The following is a 21,611-nucleotide window of genomic DNA, read 5'->3' on the forward strand; positions in this document are numbered from 1 at the left end:
TTATCTAGAATCCAATTTCAGAGATCTATTTAAGCTTATGAACTTCCAGGTGATACAATTATGCTTTCCTTCTCTCCCACTAAACTCCAGTTGCATTTTATATAAATCTGCTTATATTTTAAGAGCAGTTTTAGGTTTACACAAAATTGAAAGGAAAATAAGTTTTATTATAAGCCCCTATCCCCATACATGTATAGCCTCCTCTGTTTTCAACATCACTCAGTAGAATAGAATGTTTCATACCAAGGATGAACCTATATTGACACATAAGTCTTCCTAAGTCCATAGTTTATCTTGGGGCACACATTTGGTGGTGTATATTCTATAGGTTTGGACAAATATACAGTGACATATATCCATCGTTATATATCACACAGGATAGTTTCACTGTTCTAAAAATTCTCTTTGTTCTGCCTGTTCATCTCCCTCTACTCCAATTCCTGGCAACCACTGATGTTTTATTGTCTTCATAGTTTTCTCTTTTTAAGAATGTCGTAAATTTGGAATCTTACAGTATTTAGATTTTTCAGATTGGCCTTTTTCACTCAGCAGTGTGCACTTAAGTTTCCTCTGTGTCTTTTCATGGCTTGAAAGCTGCTTAATTTTTTAATGTCTCAAAACTTTTTCTGTATTTTAAAAATATTGCTAAAATACTCCTCCAGAGGGCAGTATGGTCATATCAGTGAATATAGCAGAGTGGTACTTTGCTGAAAATAGGACAGATGAAATCAAAAGTAATTAAATAACAAGAGGGTGCTGGCTGCATCTTTTTCTAATTTCTTTTTCCTTTTCTATCATTCTCAAGAAGTTGCACACAGAGGATCTCACAAGGGGGTTATACAGAAATGAGAAGAGGCATTTTGTTAGGACAGAAGTGAAGGAAAGCTATAAAATGAAAAACAAAGTTTTAAAGGAAATGTATTGTCCAAATGTCTGTAAATTTTTCACTTTCGTGGCTTTACTCTCTGGGAAAGCACCTGCTCTTTCTTAAAGATTCCTATGTTAGATGTCAGTTTCTCCCAGAAGCTTCTTAATTGACTACCAACCTCTGGAACAATGGCCTTCTTATTCACTCCCAGAACAGCCTGTGTTGCTCAAACCCTATTATGTCTCACACTAAATTATTATTTTCTACTGGTTCTACTGTTCTCAACCCACATACTACACTATAAACTCCATGAGTGTCTTCATCAGCTTTTTATGTTCATGACCTAATAAAGCATTAACAAATAATGACTTTTAAATAAGTATTTTTGAAGGAAGAGTTAACTAATACATGGATTTAATTATACACACACCATTAAATTAATTAAATAAGACTTAGGTGGCTCTCATGACATGATAATCTCAAAAGCAAACCAAAATTCCTCAGGGTTACAAGATCAAAACTTTAAGGGCAACAAATCACAGACAGCTAACTAGACTTTAAACTGCCAATCAAATAACTTCCTTTCTTTTCTTCTTCATTTTCTTTATAGAAGTTTTTCTTCCTGCCTCCAACAGGAGTGCTTCTAACCACCTCTGGTTTAGCGCTATCTAATTGGAATGGTTAAGTGCTCAAATAAACCCTTAAAATTTTTAATACACCTCACTTATCTTTTAACAACACACATCTGTGTTCTTTTGGCAATTATAAGCTATTTAGGAAGAGTTTCAGGTATCAAAAGCTAAAATTTCTGGATAAAGTGCCTTAAGAAGGTATTTCAATGCATCACTAAGCTACCAGAAAAGGAGGATTCCAGAAGTTTAGAAAGAAGAGAACACACAAATCCCAAGAGGAAAGGGATGGCTAAAGTTACTGCTCTACAAGTAGCACCTGGAGATTTCTGCCCAGAGCTTGGACTTAATGAAACCTTGCCCCAGTTGGAGAAAAGATTTTGCACTTGTATTAATGACTTGGGAATTGAGCTCTGACTCTCTTGCATAAAACAAAACACCCTCAATGGAAATCAGGTGGAAAACATGATGCGAAGACAGTGGAACTACTTGTTTATTTTATTTTGGCTCTGGGTGAAAAAGAAATAAAATTTATACATATATATGTAAATTTATAATGTGAAAGTTTTCATGAGTTGGTTTACAGGGGTAACTGGCAAAACTAAATGTCAATTCTTTCTGTAAAAAGGCATCTTGAACCCAAGTAGAAAAAGTAAACTGTAAAATAAGCCAATAAAATGTGTTCCAAGGAGCATGATTTCATGATTTACAAAAAGGAATCATTTCACAAAAAATGATAGTTATGTAAGTTTAAATTAACAATATAGAACATGAAAGAGTAATTTTTATTTAAAGGAACCAAATTGTATATTGAAAATATAATACATAAATAAAAGGCTGTCAAAAATAAACAGCTTTGATAAAAAGATTATCTGAAGAGGAAAATAATTAGTGATTGCTATCAGAGACTCAATGAATGAGTTGCCAGCATATTAATCTGAGATAAAGAATTCATGCACTAAAGATAACCCTAAACTCAGGATTCAAGGCAATGGCATAAGAAATGAAAATTATGAAAAGATAAAATTAGAAGAAATAAAAAGTTCTAACATACCCTTAATGAGATATTCAGAAAGGGGAAAAGATATGTCCAAGAAGCACTGTGTGAAGATCAAAGCAAAATCAGACTCCTCAGCTCTAAGAGAAGCTAAGAAATGGAGTATAGAAATAAAAGGAAATCCACCCTAGGCACGTCATGTTCCCACTGTAAAGCAGCAAAGGCAAAAAGAAGATCTTAAAAGTAACCAAGGTTGGATGCAGGGATGGAAATGGTGAGAGGGTACGCTACCTACAAAAGAATGATAACTTCCATGTGGCTGATTTCTCAACAGCGACAGTAGAAGCTGGGGGATTGTGTATCAGTATTTTCAAAATGCTTAGAAAAAATAACCAACCACCTACATTTTCATAAACTGTATGACAATCATTCAAAAAAAGGAATGAGATAAAGCTATTTCCAGGCCAAAGACAAAAAGTAATATTGTGGGGTGATGTACAGTTCTGCCTAAAATGGTCAGCTAATTCCTCTGGTTGCCCTTGCTACCCACAAGTTCTAAAGGAACTAGAGAGGAAAAGTGAAAAAAAACAGAAGAAACCCTTCCAGTGACAGCTGGCACAGGAGGTTCTTCGGAGCTAATGTGTGTGCAGAGGAGTAGATTTGACCTAGGACTGGAGGCAGTCTGTCAGTGTTGTAAAAATGTATACTTTTTTCTCTTAACAGGAAAGGAAAGAAATTGTTGGAAAGTTGCTCTTGCTGTTGCCTTGGGAAACAGTGTGTGACCTACACCTGCCTGACTCAGATCTCTGATCCAGGTCCCCTAAAGGACAGAATTCAGTTCAGTTCAGTTTAGTTGCTCAATTGTGGCCTACTCTTTGCGACCCCATGGACTGCAGCATGCCAGGCCTTCCTGTCCATCACCAACTCCTGGAGTTTACTCAGACTCATGTCCACCATTGAGTCAGTGATGCTTTCCAACCATCTCATCCTCTGTCCTCCCCTTCTCCTCCAGCTTTCAATCTTTCCCAGCATCAGGGTCTTTTCCAATGAGTCAGTTCTTTGCATCAGGTGGCCAGAGTATTGGACCTTCAGCTTCAGCATCAGTCCTTCCAGTGAATATTCAGGACTGATTTCCTTTAGGGTTGATTGATCTCCTTGCAGTCCTAGGGACTCTCAAGAGTCTTCTCCAACACCACAGTTCAAAAGCATCCATTCTTTGGCGCTCAGCTTTCTTTATAGTCCAACTCTCACATCCATACATGCCTATTGGAAAAACCATAGCTTTGACTAGACGGACCTTTGTTGGCAAAGTAATGTCTCTGCTTTTCAATATGCCATCTAGGTTGGTCATAGCTTTTCTTCCAAGGAGTAAGCATCTTTTAATTTCATGGCTGCAGTCACCATCTGCTGTGATTTTGGAGCCCAAATAAAAAAAAAGAAAATAAAGTCTCTCACTGTTTCCATTGTTTCCCCCCATCTATTTGCCATGAAGTGATGGGACCAGATGCCGTGATCTTAGTTTTCTGAATGTTGAGCTTTAAGCCAACTTTTCTACTCTCCTCTTTCACTTTCATCACAAGGCTCTTTAGTTCTTCTTTGCTTTCTGCCATATGGGTGTTGTCATCTGCGTATCTGAGGTTATTGATATTTCTCCCAGCAATTTTGATTCCAGCTTGTGCTTCATCCAGCCTGGCATACTTAGGATTATTTTCATTGGTAGGCACAAGTGATATTGGGCCATAGTTCCTAAGTGTCTAACATTATCACACTTCGGAATTAATTACTGTTGCATTCATTTTACAAAAAGATTCTGAAAGTTTCTCTGTCTCTTTTTTTGACTATTCTTTGAAGCAAACTAAATAATCCTGAAATTTATTAGCTCTTCAAAGATTTGGTAAACTTTCTTTGTGAAACCATCTGAGCCTTGTGATTTTTAGTAATATACTCCTTGATGAATTGGTCACCTGTGAGAATCAGTCTATTTAAATCCTCTAATGCTTTAAGAGTCACTTTTTGTAAATATAAAATTTCCTGGAAAATTATATATCTATTCTTATTTTCACATTTGTTTTGAATTGAATTATGTAAAGTAGTTTCTTACGGTTTATTAAAATTTGAAGTATTGTTATTCATTTCCTTTTTGAGGTCAAAAAACTGAAGCTGAAACATTTAGTTCCCAGCTGTACACTTAGGAGAAAACAAAGCCTGTCTTTAAAAATCAGGCTTTCTGACTCATTTTTGCATCTGTTCTCCTAAATCTCATTGCCCATCCACCCAGTTTCCAAGCAGCTGGTCTTGACAGGACACTAAAATGTTAAGTTGTTGTCAGAGGGTGATAGAGTCTCCTTAAAATAATGCTACTTTTGCTATGATAGTGTTATGAGTTCTGTCAAATTTCCTCACTGAAGATAAATCCTGGCCATCCTTTACTGAAATTAAGCAGCCTGAATATAGCTAAGGGGACACTAATCAAAATGACATCCTGTCATATATTGGGCTAAGGAAATGGACTTCTTCTTTAAATTAAAAAAAAAATCAAATTAGGCTCTCTTGCTGTGTTGCAAACTTTGCAAAAGAGTGTCTGCAGGTAGAGAATACAACTCAGTACAAATTTACTTGATGAAAAGTATCTCACAGAAATATTTTCAACTTATATTATTCCTCATACAGAGTGGAAGTGTTTATTGCAATTAAAGTCCAATTAAAATAATACAAATAAGTAATATATATTTTAGAGGAGGTGTACTTGGAAACAAGGTTTATAGAATGGACTTTGATATATCAATTCATTTAAGTTTTTAGATTGACATAAAAATTGATTCTGGGTGAAAATATAATTGAACATCTCTTGCAAATGTAATGAAATGACCAATTGTGCCACGCTATCAGTGCCAGACAATTTCTATCCTGCATCCAGGAGCTCCAAGCACAGCGTGGAGTACAGTGCTCTATCCGCCTTGTGAGCCTGAACTTGCCAAGAGCCGGAGCAGCATTTGCCATGGACTAAACCCATGGGGCCGAGGACAGCAATTCCACGTTGTTTTCCAGCTTCACTCTAGGCTATGCTCCTGCTTGTTCCCTAAGCTTCAGTCACTCTGCCTGGCTTTTCAATTCTAGGAACATACATATTTTACTTGTTACAGGTTGGACCTCATCTTTACTTTTCTCCACCCCACCCCTGGCATAATCTTTTCAAAGATCTCCATAAGGCTAACTCTGTCACTATTCAGCATTCAGTTCAAATGTCACTTTCACAGAGATGTCTTCTCTGACCACATCTATTATTGCCCTGAATACAGGTTAAATAGCAATGACTCACAAAGGACATTGTATCAATACTTCTGCTGCTAAGTCACTTCAGTCGTGTCCAACTCTGTGCGACCCCACAGATGGCAGCCCACGAGGCTCCGCCGTCCCTGGGATTCTCCAGGCAAGAACACTGGAGTGGGTTGCCATTTCCTTCTCCAATGCATGAAAGTGAAAAGTGAAAGTGAAGTCTCTCAGTCGTGTCTGACTCTAGCGACCCTATGGACTGCAGCCTACCAGGCTCCTCCATCCATGGGATTTTCCAGGCAAGAGTACTGGAGTGGGGTGCCATCAATACTTTTAGGGTGTGTTTAAATTCAAGGTACATTGAGTTTTGAATATGAAATAGTATGAAAATCCTTGGTTTTGTAATGTGCCTGGAATGAGAAAGATTTCCAACTGAGAATCTGTTTTAGCCTTTATAAGAAGGACTAGGTTCTTTTACAAAAAACAATGTCATAAAAACTTGCCATATTCAAGCATGAATTTAAAAGGCTTATATAAAACAGATAAAAATATGTTTAGAAAAAACTTAATATTTTCATATTTATTACAAATATCTATACACTGATGCTACATTATATTCATGCATTTTAGACTTGCATTGAAAATGCACTTAGCTGATTTAAAGGAATTTCAGTGGGGACTTCAAAGGGATCTTATTCATGCAAATATGATCCAAGATGGTACAAGATTGTATCACATCTACATGTAGTATTAGCTGTTTTACTAAAATATAAACTACATTTTAGATACCATTTCTTTTTTATCAGTTAATAATTCTACCACCACAAAAATTGTTATGAGGTTACAAAAAAGTATAATAGGATCCTCATTCATACTATTAGTGTAGTCTTCTAATAGAAAGATGAAGTACATACAGGAGAGAATTGGTGACCAAGATAGCCTTATGTACTGAAACAAATCATAAATATACTAAATAATAAATACTAAATGATGTAGAGAAGAGGCTGTAATGTGAAAAGTTTCTATGTAAAAGATTAATTCTTGGGGCCCACAGGACAGCAACATGAACTAAACTTTTCAGAGACTATTCATTGGATTATTGGAACTTCTCTATGTTGAAGGAAGATGAGACATGGATAAGATGAAAAAGGAAGAAGACTGTTTCCTAGACCTTTTAGGGTTTATACTTTTTTGTGTGCCTATATTCACAAAGTTGAATATTAATATATTCCAAAATAGATTTAAGTACATTTCATTTATGTTTTATATTGTTTCAATTGTATGTTGACTATACATTATGTCCACACAAGGACATAAGAACTCATCTATAGACTTGACTCTTTTTATAGTCATAAGAGCAATTAATTGCTCAGTTTGGGAGGCAATGGGCTTCCCAGGTGGCACTAGTTGTAAAGAACCCACCTGCTAATACAGGAGACATAAGAGACCATCCAGGGGGTTCAATTCCTGGGTCGGGAAGATCCCCTGGAGGAGGGCATGGCAACCCACTCTAGTCTTCTTGCCTGGAAAATCCCATGGACAGAGGAGTCTGGTGGGCTACAGTTCATAGGGTTGCAGAGTCAGACATGACTGAAGCTACTTAGCACACACGATGGAGGCAGCACAAAATTCAACTCATTCAAATTGTCATCAAATCTCTTGTACAAGTCACTAGGTTCTCATCTGAGTTCTGCTTGCCCATGAAGCTAAGTGCTTGTAGTAGCTAATTTCATGTTTCCAGATGCTATTTTTTAAATGTCTCTGTTTGGACCCATGCTTATATTCTTGTGGTTGGCAGAAGTATGATAGCTGAGCAAATAGAATTTTAATATATATATATAGCAAAAAAAAAAGTGTTAATTAACTAGTGTTCTAACTAAAATCCCTAGATTTTGTCATCCTATAAATATTCCAGCAGTGAAGTTCAAGGATCACAATTTATTTGTGACTTTGTAAGATCAGCTTAAAGAAATTACTAAAACACCAAACAAATAAGTGCAGATTCAAGGTCACAAAACAGGTGATGACAAAATCTTTTGATATTGTTAACATTTTTTTAACCTTTAAAAAATTTTTATCTGGACAATTTTAGCCATAAACAAAGCAGAGAAAAGAGCCCCATGAGCCCTACAGCAAGTGACCTCAACTTGCTCTCCTCCATTCTGGTTTCAGCCACACACTCACTCCTCCAGCACGCCACCTCCTCATGGGATTATTTGAAAGCAAGTTCCATATTTCATTTATCTATAAATAGCATAAGATGTGGCTCTTTAAAATATCCTGAAGAAACTCCCACAACTGCAAAAAATTAACAAATCTTTAAACATCTAACAGGTAGTCAAATTTAAACTCAGCCCATGTCCTCAGCATGTATGTCAGAACTTCATTCCCTATTGTGGTTGAATATACCATCATGTGCGTTGGTATATGGCACAGCACATTTGGTTCATTCATTCATCTGTTGATGGACACTTGGGGTGTTTCCAGCCTTTGATATTGTGAATAATGTTATTAAAATAGTGGTACAAGTATCTCTTTGAATTGTTGTTTTCACAATTGGGGGTATATACCTGAGAGAAAAATCGCTGGATCATATGGTGAATTCTATGCTTAACTTCTTCAGAAACTGCCAAACTGTTTTCTATAGCAGCCGCACTATCCCATTCCCAAGAGCAGCGTTTGAGGGTTCTAATTTATGCACATCCTCACCATTTCTTATTTTCCATTTTTTGATATTAGCCATCCTAGTGGGTGTGAAGTGGTATCTCATTGTGATTTTGATTTGCATTTCCCTACACCATTATGGCAGAAAGCAAAGACAAGCTAAAGAGCTTCTTGATGAAAGTGAAAAAGGAGAGTGAAAAAGTTTGCTTAAAAAACAACATTCAGCAGTGTAAGAGGGTTCCCTTTTCTCCACACCCTCTCCAGCATTTATTGCTTGTAGACTTTTGGGTTGCAGCCATTCTGACTGGCATGAAATGGTACCTCATAGTGGTTTTGATTTGCATTTCTCTGATAATGAGTGATGTTGAGCATCTTTTCATGTGTTTGTTAGCCATCTATATGTCTTTTTTGGAGAAATGTCTATTTCTTTGGCCCATTTTTTGATTGGGTCATTTATTTTTCTGGAATTGAGCTATAGGAGTTGCTTGTATATTTTTGAGATTAGTTGTTTGTCTTTTGCTTCATTTGCTATTATTTTCTCCCATTCTGAAGGCTGTCTTTTCACCTTGCTTATAGTTTCCTTTGATGTGCAGAAGCTTTTAAGTTTAATTAGGTCCCATTTGTTTATTTTTGCTTTCATTTCCAATATTCTGGGAGGTGGGTCATAGAGGATCCTGCTGTGATGCATGTCGGAGAGTGTTTTGCCTATGTTCTCCTCTAGGAGTTTTGTAGTTTCTGGTCTTACGCTTAGATCTTTAATCCATTTTGAGTTTATTTTTGTGTATGGTGTTAGAAAGTGGTCTAGTTTCATTCTTTTACAAGTGGTTGACCAGTTCCCCCAGCACCACTTGTTAAAGAGGTTGTCTTTAATCCATTGTATATTCCTCTTACACTGTTGGTGGGAATGCAAACTAGTACAGCCACTATGGAGAACAGTGTGGAGATTCCTTAAAAAACTGGAAATAGAACTGCCTTATGATCCAGCAATCCCACTGCTGGGCATACACACTGAGGAAACCAGAATTGAGAGAGACACATGTACCCCAGTGTTCATCACAGCACTGTTTATAATAGCCAGGACATGGAAGCAACCTAGATGTCCATCAGCAGATGAATGGATAAGAAAGCTGTGGTACATATACACAATGGAGTATTACTCAGCCATTAAAAAGAATACATTTGAATCAGTTCTAATGAGGTGGATGAAACTGGAGCCTATTATACAGAGTGAAGTAAGCCAGAAAGAAAAACACCAATACAGTATACTAATGCATATATATGGAGTTTAGAAAGATGCTAACAATAACCCTGTATATGAGACAGCAAAAGAGACACTGATGTATAGAACAGTCTTTTGGACTCTGTGGGAGAGGGAGAGGGTGGGATGATTTGGGAGAATGGCATTGAAATATGTATAATATCATATATGAAACGAGTCGCCAGGCCAGGTTCGATGCATGATGCTGGATGCTTGGGGCTGGTGCACTGGGACAACCCAGAGGGATGGTATAGGGAGGGAGGAGGGAGGAGGGTTCAGGATGGGGAACACATGTTTACCTGTGGTGGATTCATTTTGATTTATGGCAAAACCAATACAATATTGCAAAGTTAAATAAAATTAAAAAAAATTACACCTAACCAAGTCTAAATACTCTAAAAAAAAAATGCAAAAAACTAAATAGATAGGGAAACAGTGAAAACAGTGACAAACTTTATTTTTGGGGGCTCCAGAATCACTGCAGATGGTGATTGCAGCCATGAAATTAAAAGACACTTGCTCCTTGGAAGAAAAGCTATGACCAACCTAGACAGCATATTAAAAAGCAGAGACATTACTTTGTCAATAAAGGTCCATCTAGTCAAAGCTATGGTTTTTTCAGTAGTCATGTAAGGATGTGAGTGTTGGACTATAAAGAAAGCTGAGGGCCAAAGAATTGCTGGTTTTGAACTGTGTTGTTGGAAAAGACCCTTGAGAGTTCCTTGGCCTGCAAAGAGATCCAACCAGTCCATCCTAAAGGAGATAAGTCCTGAATGTTCACTGGAAAGACTGATGCTGAAGCTGAAATTCCAATACTTTGGCCACCTGATGTGAAGAGTTGACTCATTGGAAAAGACCCTGATGCTGGGAGGGGTTGGGGGCAAGAGGAGAAGGGGACGACAGAGAATGAGATGGCTGGATGACATCACTGACTCAGTGGACATGAGATTGAGTAAATTCCGGGAGTTGTTGGTGATGGACAGGGAGGCCTGGCGTGCTGCAGTCTGTGGGGTTGCAAAGAGTCGGACACAACTGAGCGACTGAACTGAACTAAGGATATTGAACATCATTTCATGTGCTGATTAACCATTTGTATGTTATCTTGGAGAAATGTCTATTCAAATCTTTTGCCCCCCTCTTTTTTTTGGTTCTGAATTTTTTTTACTTTATTTATTTGTTTATTTTAGTGGAATACAGTTTATTACACCAGCGGGCCCAAGGCAGAGTCTCCTCTTAGCCAAGGACCCTGAATTTTTTTAAATTATTCAAGTACTTTAAATTGTCTGTCTGTATTGAAGTGGTTTTTTTTGTTCCAGTAGTCCACAAAATAGAGACTGTGTGTCCATTGTCCATTTCCTTTATCTCACTTCTAAAGGATATGTTGATGTACACTATAATTTTTAGATTAAGACTAAACTATTAAGAACACTAAAGTGCATTTAAAAAATAGTGTGCAGTTTTTCTTGTATGAAAATGAGATTTAGATCTAAACTTGTAATAATATGTATGTTCCTTTACTTTTGCACTAAGTGATTTCACATTTATTTAATATTGCAAATGAAATTCCCAAATGAACAGTTATTTGGAGGAGGTTTCTCTCTGGAAATGGAGCTATACTGGTAGTATTTTTGATAACTTGAAAATATAACACATTCTTACTTAATCATATTTTTAGAAAAGAGTTTTCCACTGTCCTTGGTGATAACTACATTGGAACTACATTGTGCCATTAAAATATATCAGCTGCCAAATTCAGAAGTATTTATTAGTAAGTATTATTTAATGGAGTCTGCAATGAATCATTCAGCACATGAAGAAATGCTTAGTAATGGGAAGAACTGCTTCTTCTATCACGTCTTTGATATTTCTATTCACATATATTTGAAGTAATCTTGAAAGGATGCAAACATTGGAACAGTCAGTTCTGTCTTACGGTATGGGTTGAGGAAGGAGACAGTGGTCAAGAATGAGGGAGCTACTCGTTCAAAACATGGAGGTGAGACCAACATGGCCTGTGCTGAGAGAATGGCAGTCATTCCTCGTTTCTGAAGCATCAGTATTCTTTCCACGGTTCTTGAATTTTTATTCTAAGTCCGGAAGGCTTTATAATAATTATACTTCAGGATCCGACAAATCTGGCTTCAAGTCACACTAGGTGTCTGACACAATATTTCTCTGACTCAAGACAAGTCATACATCTTTGCTAAGCCTTTCTGCCCTCATCCATAAGTAGGGTTAATAATGCCTGATTCCTCAGGTGCTTCTAAAGAATAAAGGGAATAATGTGTATCCATATTGTCTCTCAGTAAAGTGGGGTCGCACAGAGTTGGACACGACTGAAGCGACTTAGCAAAGTGTTTAGAGCACAATCAGTTAAAAACATAATAGGACTCTTGACCTTACTTGTGTTAGTATTCTACATGGTTGATGCCTGTGTCTGGGTATTTTGTGGGCTTGTTAAAGGATCCTGGTAAATGATCCTGTTGTGATCACTGATTCTTGTACCATGTAAACCAGGGATTTTCTCTCATTTACAGCTACAGCTGATAATCCTTAAAGCCTACCAGGGAAGCACAGAGAAGACACTGTGCAAATATACTACTCTTACTAGAAAGCAACAATGCATGGTGTGTGCATGCTGGGTTGTGTCCGACTCTTTCTGACCCCATGGACTGTAACCCGCCAGGCTCCTCTCTCCCTGGGATTCCCCAGGCAAGAATACTGGAGTGGGTTACATTTCCCCTCCAGGGGATCTTCCTGGCCCAGGGATTAAATCCTCATCTCCTGTGTCTCCTGCATTGGCAGATAGATTTTTTTTTAACCACTGAGTCACCTGGGAAGCCCAGAAAACAGCAATACTGCTACCTTATCTTTGAACTTTGCTGTTTCAAAGCACCTTTACATAAAGCTGTGAAAATTATATAGAAAAAAGACACTACCATAATTAGTCCCCTTGTCTAGATCTGTAAATTAATCAAGAAATATAAGTAAATTAACCAAAGTCAATATATTTTGGCTCTTACTCAAGATACATTAGTCATATCTCCTTATGAGAAAACCTAATAATCATGGTTATGAGATACAATATTATTTTGATTTATACTTCTTGTTTGCTGGTAAGTCTGCTGGCAACATACGTTAGTCCACAGTTATGCAAAACCATCCTATTAGAGTGTAATGGATCACTGGTCTGTAGTCATCTCAAAGTGACTTCAGATGTAATGATATCAAAGGTATGTCTTCTACAAATGCGCACACCAGTGGTGACAGACTAATGCATGCAAAAGTCCTAAAATGAAGTTGAAGAAACAAGGCAAGGCCGTTGTATTTGCTTTAAACCAGCGGGATAGCTCATATTTCCATTTCAAACAAAAATTTTATGCAACTTCGGTTTCGTGTCAGCACTGTGCTAAGTAGCAATAGGACATACAAACATCATTGTCACTCTTAAGCAAGAGAGAGCTCATAGGGACTGAGTCACAAAACACATAACCATAGCATGCCTCATGAAATGTTTATAGTTACATCGTTTTGTAAAAATGTAACTGCCGTAGTGTGAAGGGAGAGATCTGGAAATTCAAATGAAGAGATCTGATTTGGGTCTTGGCAAGCAAGAGAAGTTTTGTGATAACATTGATATTTAAGATGGTTCTTGAAAGATAGATAGTATTTTTATATGCAACACTGACAGAAAAGAATATCCTCTGGGTCATAGAAGCAAAAAAGAGATGCATCAGGGGAGAAAGTAACTTGAGAGGCTAGGCTAGAGCATGAAGTAGGAGAACCGTGGAAAAACAAGCAGGACGTGACTATTAACGGAATATTATGGAGGGTCTAAAAGTGAAGAAACGCCACTCATTTTTCTTTTTTACGTAATGGGATGTCAGTACGTGTTTCTGAGAAGGAGTAGGATGGTGTGGGGAATAACTGAATCTGATCTACTTGACAATCACTCAACAGATCCTTGAGGCTAGATGCAAAGGAAAAAAGGTAGAGATTGTCATACTGAGTGAAGTAAGTCAGAGAAGGGCAAATGTCATATGACATCCCTTACATGCAGAATCTAAAAAGAAAAGATACAAATGATCTTAGTTACAAAGCAGAAACAGACTCAGAGAATGAACTTACAGTTGCTGGGTAGTGGGGAAGAATGAGGGGGAGGGATGGTTACGGAGTCTGGGCTCAATATGTATACACTGCTATATTAATAAAATGGATAGCCAACAAGGACCTATTGTATAGCATAGGGAACTCTGCTCAATGTTATGTGACAGTCAGCATAGGTGGGGGTTTGGGGGAGAATCGCTGTATGTATATGTATGGCTGAGTCACTCTGCTTTCCACTAAAACTATCACAACATTGTTAATCAGGGGTACTTGAATATAAAATGAAAAGTTGAAAAGGAAGAGCTGCTGCAAGGCTTTTTTTAATAATAAGAGCATAATACACACTGTACATGGAGAAGGCAATGGCAACATACTCTAGTACTCTTGCCTGGAGAATTCCTTGGACAGAGGAGCCTGGTAGGCTGCAGTCCATGGGGTCGCTAGGAGTCGGACACGACTGAGAGACTTCACTTTCACTTTTCACTTTCATGCATTGGAAGGAAATGGCAACCCACTCCAGTATTCTTGCCTAGAGAATCCCAGGGACAGGGGAGCCTGGTGAGCTGCCGTCTATGGGGTCGCACAGAGTTGGACATAACTGAAGTGACTTAGCAGCAACAGCAGCAGCAGCAGGCTGTAAAAATGGCCAGGGAAAGGCTAGAATCAAAGCCTGGGTCTTTGGAGAAGTTGTAGCCGTTTGACTTCATAAATCTGAGTGAAGCAGTGATGATGGGAAATGATGGAAGAAGGACACGGGCTTCAAGCCTTGCTGACAGTATCTTCTCAGGCCAAAAAAAAAAAAAGGCAAATGGGAAGTGAGGAGCTGTCATCCCTCATTGCACTGACCAATCGTGTTCACTCTGTGCATCTGACCGACGAGGCCCGGATCTTCTCCTTTGTCCATCACCATTTTGTGCATCTCTCCTGAAGGACCGAGCATGTCTAAAATATGAGGACTTGCCTAGATCGAGGAGGAGATTTTGTGAGGCAGTGGTATGAGGAACAGTAATCTGAAAACATGTGCTTCATACAGGGAAGTCCAGAGGAAGAGAATTTGATGAGTTTGGTCTTGAAAGTGTCAAGCTTATTTATTTATTTTTTAGTAGTGTTGGGGGAACTAATATCTTTCCTAAAAATTAATGTGTGAATTTTACTTTAAATGTCAGGTATCTCAATTGTTTCTGCTATTTTTAAATTTTTTTTCACTGGTGTATAGTTGCTTTACAATATTGTGTTTCTGCTGTACAGCAAAGTGAATCAATTGTATGTATACATATATCTCCTCTTTTTTTAAGATTTTCTTCCCATTTTGGTCACCAAAGAGCACTGAGTAGAGTGCCTTGTGCTGTACAGCATGTTCTCATTGGTTACCCGTTTCATACGCAGTAGTGTCCAAGGTAAGAGAAACCAAGTGAGACTGTAGGTGTTGCAAGAGGGCCAGACACACTGAAACCATAATCACATGGACCACAGCCTTGTCTAACTCAATGAAACTAAGCCATGCCCGTGGGGCCACCCAAGATGGGAGGGTCATGGTGGAGAGGTCTGACATGTGGTCCACTGGAGAAGGGAATGGCAAACCACTTCAGTATTCTTGCCTTGAGAATTCCATGAACAGTATGAAAAGGCAAAATGATAGGATACTGAAAGAGGAACTCCCCAGGTCAGTAAGTGCCCAATATGCTACTGGAGATCAGTGGAGAAATAACTCCAGAAAGAATGAAGGGATGGAACCAAAGCAAAAACAATACCTACTTGTGGATGTGACTGGTGATAGAAGCAAGGTCTGATGCTGTAAAAAGCAATATTGCATAGGAACCTGGAATGTCAGGTCCATGAATCAAGGCAAATTGGAAGTGGTCAAACAGGAGATGGCAAGAGTGAAAGTCGACATTCTAGGAATCAGCGAACTAAAATGGACTGGAATGGGTGAATTTAACTCAGATGACCATTATATCTACTACTGCAGGCAGGAATCCCTCAGAAGAAATGGAGTAGCCATCATGGTCAACAAGAGAGTCCAAAATGCAGTACTTGGATGCAATCTCAAAAACGACAGAATGATCTCTGTTCATTTCCAAGGCAAACCATTCAATATCACAGTAATCCAAGTCTATGCCCCAATCAGTAATGCTGAAGAAGCTGAAGTTGAACGGTTCTATGAAGACCTCCAAGACCTTTTAGAACTAACACCCAAAAAAGATGTCCTTTTCATTATAGGGGACTGGAATGCAAAAGTAGGAAGTCAAGAAACACCTGGAATAACAAGCAAATTTGGAATACGGAATACGTATTGAATATGGAATACGGAATGAAGCAGGGCAAAGACTAATAGAGTTTTGCCAAGAAAACACACTGGTCATAGCAAACACCCTCTTCCAACAACACAAGAGCAGACTCTACACATGGACATTACCAGATGGTCAACACCGAAATCAGATTGATTATATTCTTTGCAACCAAAGATGGAGAAGCTCTATACAGTCAACCAAAACAAGACCAGGAGCTGACTGTGGCTCCTGGAGAGCAATAAGGAGATCATGAACTCCTTATTGCCAAATTCAGACTTAAATTGAAGAAAGTAGGGAAAACCACTAGACCATTCAGGTATGACCTAAATCAAATCCCTTATGATTATACAGTGGAAGTGAGAAATAGATTTAAGGGCCTAGATCTGATAGACAAAGTGCCTGATGAACTATGGAATGAGGTTCGTGACATTGTACAGGAGACAGGGATCAAGACCATTCCCATAGAAAAGAAATGCAAAAAAGCAAAATGGCTGTCTGGGGAGGCCTTACAAATAGCTGTGAAAAGAAGAGAAGTGAAAAGCAAAGGAGAAAAGGAAAGATATAAGCATCTGAATGCAGAGTTCCAAAGAATAGCAAGGAGAGATAGGAAAGCCTTCCTCAGCAATCAGTGCAAAGAAGTAGAGGAAAATAACAGAATGGGAAAGACTAGAGATCTCTTCAAGAAAATTAGAGATACCAAGGGAACATTTCATGCAAAGATGGGCTTGATAAAGGACAGGAATGGTATGGACCTAACAGAAGCAGAAGATATTAAGAAGAGGTGGTAAGAATACACAGAAGAACTGTACAAAAAAGATCTTCACGACCCAGATAATCACAATGGTGTGATCACTGACCTAGAGCCAGACATCCTGGAATGTGAAGTCAAGTGGGCCTTAGAAAGCATCACTACGAACAAAGCTAGTGGAGGTGATGGAATTCCAGTTGAGCTATTTCAAATCCTAAAAGATGATGCTGTGAAAGTGCTTCACTCAATATGCCAGCAAATTTGGAAAACTCAGCAGTGGCCACAGGACTGGAAAAGGTCAGATTTCATTCCAATCCCAAAGAAAGGCAATGCCAAAGAATGCTCAAACTACCGCACAATTGCACTCATCTCACACACTAGTAAAGTAATGCTCAAAATTCTCCAAGCCAGGCTTCAGCAATACGTGAACTGTGAACTTCCAGATGTTCAAGCTGGATTTAGAAAAGGCAGAGGACCCAGAGATCAATTTGCCAACATCTGCTGGATCATGGAAAAAGCAAGAGAGTTCCAGAAAACCATCTATTTCTGCTTTATTGACTATGCCAAAGGTAGACTATCTCTACCTTTGACTGTGTGGATCACAATAAACTGGAAAATTCTGAAAGAGATGGGAATACCAGACCACCTGACCTGCCTCTTGAGAAACCTATATGCAGGTCAGGAAGCAACAGTTAGAACTGGACATGGAACAACAGACTGGTTCCAAATAGGAAAAGGAGTACATCAAGGCTGTATATTGTCACCCTACTTGTGTAACTTCTATGCAGAGTACATCATGAGAAATGCTTGGCTGGAAGAAGCACAAGCTGGAATCAAGATTGCTAGGAAAAATATCAATAACCTCAGATATGCAGATGACACCACCCTTATGACGGAAAGTGAAGAGGAACTAAAAAGCCCTTTGATGAAAGTGAAAGAGGAGAGTGAAGAAGTTGGCTTAAAGCTCAACATTCAGAAAAGTAAGATCATGGCATCTGGTTCCATCACTTCATGGGAAATAGGTGGGGAAACAGTGGAAACAGTGTCAGACTTTATTTTTGGGGGCTCCAAAAAAACTGCAGATGGTGATTGCAGCCATGAAATTAAAAGATGCTTACTCCTTGGAAGGAAAGTTATGACCAACCTAGATAGCATATTGAAAAGCAGAGATATTACTTTTCCAACAAAGGTTCGTCTAGTCAAGGCTATGGTTTTTCCAGTGGTCATGTATGGATGTGAGAGTTGGACTGTGAAGAAAGCTGAGCACTGAAGAATTGATGCTTTTGAACTGTGGTGTTGGAGAAGACTCTTGAGAGTCCCTTGGACTGCAAGGAGATCCAACTAGTCCATCCTAAAGGAGATCAGTCCTGGGTGTTCCTTGGAAGGACTGATGCTGAAGCTGAAACTCCAATACTTTGGCCACCTCATGCGAAGAGTTGACTCATTGGAAAAGACTCTGATGCTGGGAGGGATTGGGGCAAGGAGGAGAAGGGGACAGCAGAGGATGAGATGGCTGGATGGCATCACTGACTCAATGGAAGTGAGTCTGAGTGAACTCCAGGAGTTGGTGATGGACAGGGAGGCCTGGCATGCTCTGATTCATGGGGTCGCAAAGAGTCGGACTCGACTGAGTGACTGAACTGAACTGAGTATATATATGTCAGTTCCAGTCTCCCAACTTCTCCCACCCTCCCTTTCCCCCTTTGGTGTCCATATGTTTGTTCTCTATGTCTGCGTTTCTCTTTCTGCTTTGCAAATAAGTTCATTTGAACCATTTTCCTAGATTCCACTTGTATGTGTTAATATGCGACATTTGTTTTTCTCTTTCTGATTTTCTTCACTCTGTGTGACAGCCTTTAGATCCATCCATGTCTCTGCAAATGGCATAACTTCCTTCCTTTTTATGGCAGAATAATATTCTATTGTGTACATATGTGCATCTTCTTTGTCCCTTCCTCTATTGGTGGACATTTAGGTTGCTTCCATGTCGTGGTTATTGCCAATAGTGCTGCAATGAACCTTGAGGGGCAGGTGTCATTTGTATGACTAGCAATTGAGTAGGACCAGGGGCTCCAAAGTGAGAATAGAGTCCTGTGATACCTGGCCAGAGGCAAGAGGCCACCAGTCCTTCATCGCTCCTTCACTACCTGCAAAGTCTCTAGGCCTTCTTCATGGTCAGGCTGATAAATGACTATTCTACCTTTAATAATTATTGTCAATTACAAAATAAATATTTGGTTCTCAGACTCATTTTACCCACAATTGACAGAAGATTGTTATTATTTAGTTGCTAAGTCATGTCCTGGAGAATCCCAGGGACGGCAGAGCCTGGTGGGCTTCCATCTATGGGGTCACACAGAGTCGGACACGACTGAAATGACTTAGCAGCTTAGCAGAAGTCATGTCCAACTCTTTTATAACCCCATAGACTATAGCCCACAAGGCTCTTCTGTCCATGGGGTTTCCCCAGCAAGAATACTGAAGTGGGTTTCTATTTCCTTCTCCAGGAGATCTTCCTGACCCAGGGATCAAACACATGTCTGCTGCATTGGCAGGCAGATTCTTTACCACTGAGACACCAGGGAAGCCCTGATAGAAAATACTAGGTATTAATTTCACAATCAACATGTTATCAAAAAGAACTGTTGAGAAGGAAAAAATCTGAATTAGATTTTTCTTACCGAGTGACATCAACAAATAAATTTAATCCTCTGAGTTAACTGAAATGGAACGTGTAAATAGAGCTCCTACTGTGTGCATTTCATTTGGTCTTGGCAACTACATAAATCAGGTTTTGTTTTGTTTTTTTAAACAGGAGAGAAAACTTAGCTTCAGTAAGAGTAACACATCTATTAATTTCCAAAGTTTATATTCCAATCCAGTCATATCCAAAGTTCAAGCCCTTTCCATTCCAATATATTACCCCCAACCTTGCATCTGGAAGAATCCAGCTAATGCAATGCAAAGAATATAAAAAGCTTAAAGCAGGATGCAAATGTGGCAGGAATATTATAAATATCTTCTGAATGGTTCCGAGATACTTTCTACACACCTGATGATTTCTCTCTGAATTAACTGATTTGTTTAATCTTGCTGTCTCAGATCCTATGGAAACCTTCAACCTGATAAAGGGTTAAAAATTATTTAGATTAAGGAAGTCACTGAGCATTCACTGTGAGCACAAAATATACAGCAGTGTGGATTATGAAAAATCCAGAAACCTATAAGAAGTACAGTTACTCTGAAGAAGAGAGTGACAGAGATGAAACCTGTCCACTAACAACCAGGAAACATTTCCATCATTGAACATACATCCACCCAAATGCATCCATTGGCACATAGGCAACATTGGAACAATTCCCCTGGGGACAACAGTAATAATTTGTAAACTGTACCCAGACTTTACACTCCATTAACAGTCTCCCTGAGACTTAACTTGACAGTCTAGCAGTAACTCAGCAAGCGACTTGGAAGTTAAAAATGTTCCAGGGTCAAAGAATCAGAGTCCCTAGGTGCTAAGATTGTCTTAGGAATTAATTCCAGGCCCTATTAACTTTAGGGCATGAGGTACTCATGTGTCTTAGTTCTAATTTATAAGTAAAATTGCTTATAATTATGTTTGACTTTTATTCATTGTGTAAACTGGCTCAAGCCAGACAGGAGATTATGGTATAATCCCCAATTGGGCTTGGGCTATTTAATATTACAAAATATCAGAGAAAAAACAAATCCCATATCCTGGACAGTCCTCATGGCTGCTTAATGCACTCTGGGGCTTTACCCACCCCCATTGGCCCAGCAATATGTTTTCCCATGCCTGAATAATTCTTTTTTCTAAAAAAAAAAAATGCCCTAAAGTCACCATCAAGATCATTGGTAGTAGCCTATGCTTTTCAAGATCTGCATGAAATTCTAAGGGAAGGAAGTACGGCCTCTTTAAAGTAAGTATCCTTTCAAGATTTGCAATCCAGGTGAGTGAGAAATAGTTTTCCATGGATAATTTTGTGAAAGAGACATAACACAGATACACATCAATGTATATATAAGCACATACACATTTCCTAGGGGCAGATGTTGATTTTGAAAAGACAGTAAAATTTGAAAAGGCTCTAACCTAAAAAAAGAAAAAAAAAAAAAAGGTAAAGAAACAGCTCCCTAGCTGTCCTTTAATTTGCAAGGTGGTATTTTTCACAAAGGAGTTTATGCTGGGGGGTATGAAGCAACGTTGTATTCAGCTATTTTCTCAAATTCATTCCAACTTTTCCCCCTGATGCCTGCTGGGCATGAGAAACATCTTCCTACTGCTGAACTACATGCCTTTATGATGTTTGCTTTCTCAGAGCCACATAAACCCAGGTGAAATACTGAGTTTTATACTCATAGGTATTTTTTTCTTTTAAGATTTTTTTGATGTGGACCACTTTTAAAGTCTTTACTGAATTTGTTACAGTATTGCTTCTGTTGTTTATGTTCTGGTTTTCTGGCCAAGAGGCATGTGGGATCTTGGCTCCCCCACCAGGGATCCCACCCGCACCCCGTGCTTTGGGAGGTGAAGTCTAACCCTGGGCCACTGGAAAGGTCCCACACATGGGCATCTTATCAAATTCTTAAGCAGGACCACCTCCCGTCTGTCTTAGTAGTAGAGCAGGTTTGTTCACTCAGTTACTCCTTTGTCTTCATTCTGTAAGTGCATTCATTTTTTTTTTTTAACTTCTGAAATTGTGGCATATTTCCCAAAGCACTTAGAGTCCGTTCCACTTTGCCTTAACAGGAAAC

The sequence above is a fragment of the Bos mutus genome, chromosome 14 (assembly GCF_027580195.1).
Source record: "Bos mutus isolate GX-2022 chromosome 14, NWIPB_WYAK_1.1, whole genome shotgun sequence".
NCBI lineage: Eukaryota > Metazoa > Chordata > Mammalia > Artiodactyla > Bovidae > Bos > Bos mutus.